This window comes from Petaurus breviceps, unplaced genomic scaffold (assembly GCF_028583685.1).
Source record: "Petaurus breviceps papuanus isolate PSGF00001 unplaced genomic scaffold, PetGlider_PUasm1.0 90617, whole genome shotgun sequence".
Taxonomy (NCBI): domain Eukaryota; kingdom Metazoa; phylum Chordata; class Mammalia; order Diprotodontia; family Petauridae; genus Petaurus; species Petaurus breviceps.
The window spans coordinates 5680155-5691111 of record NW_027187287.1 but is presented as its reverse complement, the minus strand read 5'-3'; the positions used below and the strand labels follow the sequence as shown (position 1 = coordinate 5691111).

The 10957-nt window shown below is 40.1% G+C and overlaps 1 long non-coding RNA gene across 3 annotated transcripts; it reads left to right on the top strand.

Moving 5' to 3' along the window:
- Nucleotides 1-446: 446 nt before the first annotated feature.
- On the top strand, nt 447-8310 carry LOC138142963 (uncharacterized). 3 transcript variants are annotated; one of them, XR_011163570.1, is made up of 4 exons: nt 447-687; nt 4166-4394; nt 7216-7311; nt 8032-8310. It is a non-coding gene; the product is annotated as an uncharacterized lncRNA (long non-coding RNA). The 3 variants fall into 3 exon arrangements; XR_011163569.1 differs by having other exon boundaries at nt 7216-8310; XR_011163571.1 differs by having other exon boundaries at nt 4163-4394; nt 7216-8310.
- Nucleotides 8311-10957: the final 2647 nt, after the last annotated feature.

Genomic DNA, 10957 nt, shown 5'->3' with positions numbered 1-10957 from the left:
AAGAGAATTCCCCAAAGTTAGTTTTCCTAGCTTGGATGACTGCAAGGACTCTGCTAGTGCAGCAGTGAGTTCTGGCTGTCCCCTGGGGGCAATGATCAGCAATGAGCTCCTGAACATCAGAGGGGAATGTGCATGGCCATACAATACCTAAGACTTGGGAGGAACTGGCCTCTTTGCTCTCCTGGTGAGTAGAGCGAGCTATCGCTTCATCCATCTCCTGTTCAGAAACCTGAATTGGAGCAGAAAACAGAAATTAGGCATGTTTTTGCCCATCAACACAAGATGCCAAGATCAGAGAATGAGCAGTGGCTCTGCAGGGTACTGCAAACCCATGGTGGAGTCAAACCTCACATTCTTTCTCTTAATAACTTAGTGGAACTTGGGAATGTAAGGGTTATGGGATTTAAAGATCTTCCATGCCCCATTGGACTTGCCGATGTAGCAGGAAGGGGTGGAGCAAGAGGAAGGGGAAGCCAAGTGAGAGTTCCTGCAGTGGCTAGCAGTGGTGGCAACAGTGGCAGCAGCAGCAGAGGCAGTGGCAGCGGAAATGCGAATCCCTTTTTGAGTCAGCCAGAATTTCTGCTAAGGACTCCTGCTGAGGACTTCCAGGGGCCGGAGCTGCTGGGAGCACGCTTCCTGGACGCTGGGTTGTTGCTGTGAGTGGGGAGAGGAGGACCTTTGCCTGAGGTAGCCTGTTCTGTTTTAAAGGCTTGAGAATGTGGGTGCTTTCTACTTTATCTGCCTGTGCCAATTTCATAACTACTCTGATGGCTTTGACTTTCTGGTTTTGGGACTCAGTCTTTTCGTATTTTAATAAATGTTCCAGCTTTTATTTTTATCTATTTTATTTTTATTTATTTTTATTTTATTTATTATCAAAATAATAGCAAATGCAGGAAAATAAGTTGATTATAGAAGAAAGCAGTGGGGGTTATTGATTAAACATTTTCACTCATCAGGCTAATCAGCATACCTGAGAGAATTTCTCTGCCAATGGCTTAAGGATGAGACATTTAAACAGTAATACCTTCAATATAGATTAGTACTAGATTATCTTCTAGCAGAAGAGGGAAATTGAGAGATATAATGGAGAACTTTGTTTCCATAGATTAAGAATAACAACCATCAGGATAGGAGACATAACTAAGGAATTATGTCTCACACAGAAGATAACTGGCAAAGAAACTGATTTTATCTTGTTCTGAGGTTAGAAGTCAGCTAAGTAGAGTAAAAGTTAAGTCTATCTTGGAATGCTCATGTGTAATTAGCTTATGAATATTAACTTTTCCTCTGGGAGGACTAAAGGTTCATTTTAATGATCATATAATCATAATGTAGCAGGAAGGAGAACATATCAAGGGGAATTGTATAATAGGCATATAGGAAAATTGTATTCCATATATTACTTAGCCAATGGGGAGACATTGGAGGGATTTAGCATAGGTTTTCAAGGTTTGTTTTGTTTCTATAGGGTCTCTATTTTAAGAGACACCCCTACTGCAGTTGCGTGATAAACTTATTTTTTTCTTCAATCCTCCCTTTATCTTCACCCCTCCTGAGCCTGAATAAGTCATTTCTCAGTGTTTATGGTACTTCAAAATAAGGGGAAAAGGATTTTAGGACACCCTCAAGTTACAGGATAAGCTATAGAATAAGCCCCAATCCCCCTTAGGGGGGCCTAGGAAAGCAATCCTTAATATTCTTTTTAACCCTTAAGGTACCATGTGCTACATCCACATGAAGAGCATTTAATATGCTATAGCAATATAAAACAAAGAACACTGGGCTTGGGTTTGGTCTCATGTTTGGACTAAAATGTCCCAGTCTTTCTACTTCTTAACTCTGTGACATCAGGGAAACTTCAGGCTATTTTCCTCATCTATAGGGGTTGGAAGGTCTAAGTCCATAATCCCCAATGTGGCAAGCATGTTAGCTCTCAGTTCCTGCTGACCCCTCCAAGATTCATGTGACTAATTTATGAGTACTAGTCCCTTCCCTCTCTCTATGGCACCTTGTTGAAGCCTACCACAGAGGAAGTCCTAAAGGCCCTGCCAATATATTCCCAAGAGAAGCACAAAATTTTAGAGTTGGAAGGAACATCAGACGCCACCTAGTTTAAACCATACATGAAGGGAATATACATTGTAAATTGCTTAACAAGTGATCATCTAGCCTCAAACCTGAAGACATTCAAAGGAGGGGAAACCCACTAGTTTTTGCGGCAGCCCATCCCATTTTTGGATAGCTCTATTAAGGAAGTTTTTCCTTACAGGGCACCTAAATATGCCTCTTTACATTTTCCACCCATTACTCCTGGTTCTGTCCTTTGGAACCAAACTGAACAAATCTATTCCCTCTTCAAACCACACATTATGTAGAAAGAGTGTCTGGGGCAAGTCTATGAGCTCCTTAAGAACAGGGTTCGTTATCTGCATTTCTTTATTTCTCTAGTGCTTAGCATAGTGCCAGGTGTCATAGGTGCTTAATAAATATTTACTGATTATTGATTGACTGAGGTTTGATATGCCATAACAGAGGGCTACTGCAGATGTAAATTTGGACTTTTCCCTGGAAAAGTCCCATATCCTCTTGGGGAACAATCATGGGAAACCTGGATTACATGCATGTCAGTAGCAATATGGAATTGGCAGGCACCTGGCCCAGAAGAGGACCAGGTAAATGGAGAGTCTTACAAGAATGGCTTATGGACTTGTGATGGTGTATAGTCTCTAGGAACCCCATGAACTCCTTAAATCTTCCCACTGGATCTGGGCATTTGCCAGAGGTCAAAAGCCTTCCATTATTAATATGAGTGAATACCCTTAATCTAACCTAACCCTCCATAGTTAGTTATCTCTAGGTAGCCTTCAGCTATCTCCCACCCTTGATCCTATGGAAATATCTATGACCAAAATCTGTTACCCTTACACCAGCCTAGACTTCCATTGTCTGTTACCTCCAGATTGCCTCCAGCTGTTTCCCACCCTTGATCCCATCAAAATCCCATTTTCTTGGTTCCTGGATTCTGACCTCAGTCCCATCAAGATCCTCCTTAGACTCCTCCTCAAGACCCTCCCTAAACTCCTCCTCTAGACCACCCCTAGATCCCTCCTGTGATTTTTCTGTATATAAGATCCATCTTGCCTCCATGAAGTGGCTCAGATTCAATTTAGCTCAGGCTCAGTCTGTGACAGATTGTTCTGGCCCAGTTGTCAATGCAAGCATCACAAATGCTTAGGCTCCCTAAGAGTCTACCCAGTATGGCAAATCTTTAATAAACTTTGCTTTACTTTGGCTGAGATAAGACTTGAGTCGAATTCATTTACTAGGACCTGGTGTGTTGGTATTTTGGGGTCTCAAGCATCCCTAAACCCCAAACCTCAACACTTATAGCATATAATTTGAAGTTTGCTCCGCCAGACATCACAAGGAAGACTTGTTTGTAAATACTTGGGAAGCATTTTGTGGGTGGTGAAAAACCAAGGCAAGCATATTCTGGATTAGTTGAGATTGCATTTCAGTACTGAGGGGGAAAATCATCTTTGTGGTTTATGTGAATTATATATAATAGAGAATGATAGTACAATAACACTTGAAGAAGAGAATGAGATCAGGCTGGACCAAACATAGAGTGGTTTGATACACCATGAAATAATAAGAATGCAGTTGAGTAGTGGAGAACTTTTACAGAACTCAGTAGGGTTTGAAAAGTTGCTAGGCTCAGTTTACATAAAGGAAGGAACAAGCCAAGATACGGTTGTGCCTGGTTTTCTCTATCCCCCTATGTCTGGGAAGTAAGCAGAGTGCAGAGTCAGTCAGCTCTGCCCTCCCCCACTGGGTCTCAGCCCTTTCCCAGTCAGCTCACCTGCATAGAGGTGGGCAGGCTTCTGGGTCTGGAGTGGGAATTTCAAGGTGTATACTGACCAATCGCTGTCTTGGCCTCTGCAAGTTTCTGCTTATGTAATACCTGTTGGCTTTCTGGGCTCTCTTTATAAGCTGAAGTTTTACCTGAGATCTGGGCTGCTGTTGCTGCTACTGTACCTGGAACGTGGGGTGGTACCTGCTCAGCCTGCCATGTGGCCTGATCAGTCAACATGGCATTTAATAAAAGGTCCATTCTAAAATTGTTACTTGGGTCTTGCTCACCTTATTCTGTGCCCAGCAGTTTGGAGGCCCTAAGGAGATCCAGACAACATTCTGTGTTGCTGTCCAAGGCCCAAGACCCTAGGCCTCAGGGGATGGATGCCACTCAGCTTTGACTTCCTTGAGCAGCCAGCATCTGAAATTTTCTCAGAGCTCAGAACTCAAGGCTGAGAAAGACCACACCATCCCCAGACATCGATCAGATCACATTTTGGCTCTTTGGACCCAGATCTCTGTGCTAGCCTCCGGAGGTGAGTGGTTATCTGTCTGTTGTGTTTGTGTGCTTGCCTTTCTGTTTGTCTGTAAGCAACTAAGCTTCTGTGTTAAAAAAAATAGCCAGGGAAACTTTTGGACTTCCAGCTCTCTCCTTGTCCCCGCTTTGGAGAAAGATAGATAAGAAAAGGGGAGGCGTGGGAAGGAAGCAGCCCTGGCCACTGCGTGGGGAGCTAGTGAGATTTTGCTGAATAGGAAGGGTTCTTGGCCTCTGGGGTAGGAATCTGCTTGCCCAGATTCCTAGAGGGTCTAGCCCCTGATGAAGTTCCAGGGCCCCAGGTCTGGAGGAGGGAAAGATTGCACCTGCCTCCTCATTCTACCCTTTATGTATTCAGGACCTCAAAATAGGGGTAAATCTATTCTGTTCTGTTGAGATTGAGGGCTAGATGTAGCCACAAGGATTGGCAAGGAGTACAATCAGTCTCCAAGCAAACTCGGAATGCTGGAATTTTGCTTGTAATTTGGTTCCATCTGGTTGGGTTGGTGTCTGTCTGTCTTTCTATGTGTCCTATCCATTCTGGGATAGTAGAGTTTGTTTTGAGCTCATTACTTTAATAGAGCAGTGGGGAGCCTGGCTAGGGCCAGTGGCAAGCCTGGCTTGGACAGTCACATGGCCCCCTCAGCCACATGGCCCCATCCACATGACAGCGGCTAGGGGAGAGGGGCTGGTCAGCCTGACTCCTGGGTCAGGCCGAGGGCGGGACTGACTGGCTAGGGCCGGAGAAGGTGAAGGCCCCTGCCCCTAGCTCTTCAGCCCTCAGCCACTGCTTGTGGGATTGGGGGGGGGGGGGGGAAGGAGGAAGGACCTGGTGGGAAGTTCTCCACCCACTGAAGCAGAAAGGGGGGTGACCTACACAGCTCCTCCCTGGGTAGGAAATTGGGCAGTTGGGAAATTTCTCTCTGAGACTTCAGGGGCTGGGTGAGGGAGACTCTCCAGAGTCCTCCAAAAACTCAGGGAGGTGAACCCCTCTTTTGGAATCCCTTCCCTCCGATCAAAGAAGCAGGAAGGCTAGATCTCCTGCCTGACCAATTAAGGCCAATTGAGTCTAGAGCTTTGAGATTGAGAGATTCAAAGCTCTCACTTTCAAAAGGTCCACCCAAATTCTCCCTGTTGTTCCCCCATTGACAAGGAATAGAAAATGCCAAATGGGACACTGACCCGAGTGTTGTAATATTTTGAGATTTTTTAATTTGGGAAATTTACAATTTTTTTTATATAGTCCTGGTCTGGTCAGCCTGGAATTATAATGCAAGTTAGAAAAACAGCCAAACAATATCTTCACAAATTCTAAGGATTAATCATTAAGAAAGAAATACGATATTGGCATTGCTTAAAAAAAAAAAAACAGAAACTTTTTAGGATATTGGGATTGCTTAAAAAAAACACAGAAATTTTTTTGCTATCTTGGCTTGACTTGCTCCTTGAATTTGTAAGAGGAAAATTAATAGCATTTGTGAAACACTTGTGATCAAAAGGCTACAATGGTTGTAAAATGTGATGACTGGCATATGTTGGTATCTCTCTAACTTTGAATCCATGCAAGAGTTGATAAAATCAATTACTGTATAAGTCATTTGATGTCACTTGATATTCATTGTTATTTTGTTGTCATCTTTCTGAGATTGTATTGTGTTTCTAAAAGTCTGTTTAGCTAAGTGAACTTAAAAAAACATTTTGAAGTAGGAATAGTATCATAGTAATTTTTTAAAAAAAAATATGAATTTTGTATTGCATGTGTATTGGATTTTTATGTTATAAAATCTGTTAATTTAAAACTTATTATTTGGGTTACAAACAGTCAATAGTAATAATGCTGATATTTCATTTAAAATTTTGGCTATTATGAAAATATATACAGTGGTTTAAAGTTATAGAGTTATAATTTATTTCCTGTGTAAAGTGCTTTGGAATGAATTTACCTAACATGAGCAATGGGATAGAAGCAAATTTTAAATACATGATGTTTGGGACATTGTACATTTCTAAATTATGTAATTTGAAAAATTATAAACTCTGATGTTAAAAATAATTTATTATTATTATTATTTTAGAAAGACTGAAATTGGGTGGTTATTAAACTTGAATTAATAATTAGTCCAGCATATTTTAAACTGATCTGAAATGTGAACATGGAGAACTGAATATATTTGTAAATTTGTGGATGATAGTTCATTTTTGAAGGCCAAGGGTATTAGAACTCAGAAATGTATGGTTATATGATCGAAAAGGTATATATTGTTAATTTGACATTAAGAAATTGATTCACTCTATGGCCCCAGAGAGTTTTATTTACCTTAGTTTACTGTCCAGTAAGGGGATGGTAGTGGAACTCACATCAAAATCTCAATTTATGGGACTAATATAATTGTAAAGGTGCTTGGCACAATGCTTAGTATTAAAAAAAATCTCTTTGAATGAAAACTGTGTAAGCTAAGGTGAAACCTTTCTTAGGTACGAAGTTTATGCCAATGGTTATGGGATGAATGATTTTCTGTGCAAAGCAATTTGGAAATTACTAAGTTAGGATCACCAGATTGGTAATTACTTGATTTTGGTTTAAAGTTTAAATTTAGCTTCATCATAATTGTTTATGATATTGTTACTGGTAAACATTTGTATTATGTATGTTATAACAGAAGTAGTTTCTCATACTCCAAATGCTGCTAAATTAAGAATTATACTGTCAGAGGAACAAGAAAATGATGGTGTATGAAGTACTCTGACCATTTCAGTTATGATATTCTGAAATGTTGTAATTTAAGAAATCATAAACTTTTAAGTTTTTCTTTGTTTTACAGGAAGTTTCAATTCACAAATCAAGTATTTACAATAGCATGCTTGGGAAAAACTAATTATTGGTAATTTTGTGAAGAAAAGACCCTGTGAATCCTCTTGTAAGTTTTGTAAAACCTAAAATATGCAAAAGAGGGCTTAGGTGTCTCTGGAAACAATTTGTGGGCAAGGTCCTAAACCCTCTCCCAGCCAAAAAAAGGAGGGGGGAGGGTGGCCAGGGCTTGTTTTAGTTATGAAGCTCCTTATCTTTTATACCAGAACAAATTTAATTATGCAAGGACTTTGTAAGATTTCTGGTCATTTTATCAATTCTGTATAGATTCTTTAATATTCAAACTTACTGTGAATTTTCTGAAGTTTTTAGATGGGACCCTGGGATTTGGGATCAGATTAAGAATGGAATCTCTACATTTATGAGACCTGGTAAATCTTTATTGGATTGCAGCCTATAAAAAATTCTCTGAACTGTGATTGGTGAAATTTGCTCTTTAAGGTGATTTTTTTTCCTTCTTTAGCAAGTTTCCTATGATCAGAGCACGTAGTCAGTAAAAGATATGAGTTTTTTTGCTAGCTTATTGGAAATCTAATATTATTTCTCATCTAGAATTAGAACATGTGTAGAAAGTTATGCTAACTGCTTAAGATCATCTTAACAGTTTTCAACTAACTTTCTTCATCAAGGTTTAATGAGATTGTAAAAGCAGAATAAATCTGGCTGTTTTGATCTGAATTTGTAGTTATTTCATACTCTAAGTAAAAGTTAACATTTGTAACTGAATGTATGTTAAAGATTCAATTTCTGAATTATCTCTTTCTTCCAGAGTGAATATAATCAGAGGATAAACAAACTTTGTGAAACGAGGATGCATGTCTACTATTCAGTTGTGAGGTTCAAGTCAGGAACCTCTATTGTTTAAGGCAGTATAGTTATGTAATAAAAGGATAATAACTTATAAAGTATCTTGTTTATGTAGTTTTTAGAAATATAAAGGAAAGTGACATAATCTGAGTAATGGATTATACTAACCCACCCTCACCCCACTTCTGGTCACTTTCCTCCTATTCCTTTTTGGCCCTTGTTTAATCTCTTTGCCAGATTTATTTCTTCTAGGCTCAGCACCCTTCACTTGCAGATGTCATCTCAGGTTGAGTACCCACTGTTCCAAGATCCTGGCCCATCATCCCCTGGACCTGGCTTTGGCTACATTTTAGCCACTGGCTACAGACCCAGCCCCATATGAAACAGAGATAGATCTAACCAAATGATTTTGGGTTCCAGCTGTTTAAGGGGGGAATGACAGGGTGCTTGGAATGATGGGGTACTTGGGTGTCTGATATTTAGTTTAATCAGAGATACTTTAGTTGAGAGAAAAGAAAGCCACCATTTTTTTTAAAGCAATCAGGGTTAAGTAACTTGCTCAAGGTTACATGGCCAGTTACTTCTGGGTGTGGTGCTAAGTATCTGAGCCCGGATTTGATCCCCAGGTCATCCCGACACTGAAGCTGGTGCTCTTACTCGCTGAGCCTCTTGGCTGCCCCTAAGCAATTGGGGTTAAGTAACTTGCTGAAGGTTACATGGCCAGGTGTTTCTGGGTGGGTGCTAAGTGTCTGAGCCCATATTCGAACCCTAGGTGATCCTGACCCTGGAGCCGGTGCTCTTACTTGCTGTGTTACCTGGCCGCCCCGAAAAGACACCATTTTTAACACCAGGTTAATTCAAACTGTCTTTAAAGTCTATTTATGAAAAGCTGAACAGAGCAGATAAGAAGGTTTGGGGACAAATGGGGTTCATCCAGCTCCTCCTGTTTCCAGATAGTTGATATCAATTTTAGAAGTATGTTAAGAGAGCATGAGGAAGTTTTGGGAAGGCAGAAAGATTTGTAACTTGAGTTTGTAATTAATAGCTCAATCAAATTTTAGATAGCTCTATCTGAAGGACACAAGTTCATATTTATTTGCTATTTAATAATTTGGGGGACTGTAAATTTTACTATTTTTCTAAGCCTTGATTACAGGAGTCGTCATAAAAGCCAGTAATGGGATGGCAGAGCTGCAAGCTGCAAACTGTTCAAGGTAGATGTCTGTGCTTGGAAAAGTTTGGGGACAACCTCGGACACTGCCCAGGTGGGATCTCTCTGACTTTCCCAATTGTGCCTTTTCTTTCTGAAAAAGGAAACCTCCCACCTATTTATGCCTAAGCCTTGCTTTCAGCATCTGGTGACTACCTGAATGACTAGTGGAGATGACTCATACCTGGAATCAAACAAGGCTAAGGAAGTTTTCCTTCTGGAAAGGTTTATGACATTGTCCCTCTTTTTATTCTATAGCAAATTCACTGAGAAGAAATATTCATGGACAAATAAATGAATAAATATAGAGATAATATCCTTCAAAGAAGGAGATGATTAGTAGTGAAAAAGATGCCTAATTGACCAGGATAGTGAAATTTGAGGAGAGCAACAGGATCAGATCAGATGACATGTAGGATTAAATACAGATATATAAAATTGGCTTTAAAATTTTCTATTATGTGAATTCATGCTTTGAGCATGTTTAGGAATAAGATCAGGGGTTTGGATTTTAGCACAAGGATTGGATAAGGTAGTGGTAAGGGTGAAGCTAATGTTACTTTGTTAAAGTATCTGTCTGTTATTTTACAAAGGGCAGCTTAAATCATTTTTTTTAAAGTTTTTCGTATTTTAAAAGATTCCTATACCAGGTACAGGATTTAGGAAAGGTAGAAATAACAAAGAATAAATAAACCGAAAGTTCTCTGAAGTTTCAAAATATGGAACTAATCTTAAGTAATTGTACTAATTTACATTAGGTCAAAATTATCTGGTCACCTCTAGATCTGAACTGGAGAAGCAAAACTCCTTTTTATATTCTGTAGCTGCATGAGGCATCTGGGATTTAAAAGTGTTGCTTAAATGAAATCGGTCACTGGGATACAAGGAATTGTATGTTAATTATGATTCTTCTATAGTTTGTATTTTTGTAGTATATTTTCTTGGTTATCTTGGTGACATGTACTTGTGTACCTGACCTAATGTTATCATGTCATTTTGTAAAATTGTGAGAAAAATCTCATTGTATTGATTGAGCCTAGCCCTGTGTGGCTAAGAAAACTAAACTGTTTGAACCTAGTCTTGCATGGCTAGAAAACTGGACCTTTATATGTACAATCATGTTTCTGGGAGCTCTTGTTTTGTACATTTGAACTCTAGTCATCTAAAGATTACCCCCCTGAGCCTTGGAATCTGAAAAAGAGGACATCAGATGCAGACAGTTTTCCCAAGAATCCAGACCTGTCCTCTATTGGGACAGCTTCTTTCCTGGAGAAATTCAACTAGAGGACCAATGGAAAAATGTGACCACCTCCTCTTCCTTGTGACTATGGCCTTGATTATAGAAAGTCCCTATTAACTGTTAAATTGCTAATTGTTATGAATCCCCACTACCAGCCCTTGGGAACAGAGCTGACTGACCCGTATGATTCAGCATGGCGTTATCAAGGATTTGACACACGCACAAAAGAAGTGGGGAATGTTGTGCCTGGTTTTCTCCATCCCCCTGCCTCTGGGAAGTGAGCAGAGTGCCGGGTCAGCTCTGCCCTCCCCCAACTGGGTCTCAGCCCTTTTCCAGTCAGCTCACCTGCATAGAGGTGGGCAGGCTTCTGGGTCAGGAGCAGGAATTTCAAGGTGTATACTGACCAATCACTGTCTTGGCCTCTGCAAGTTTCTGCTT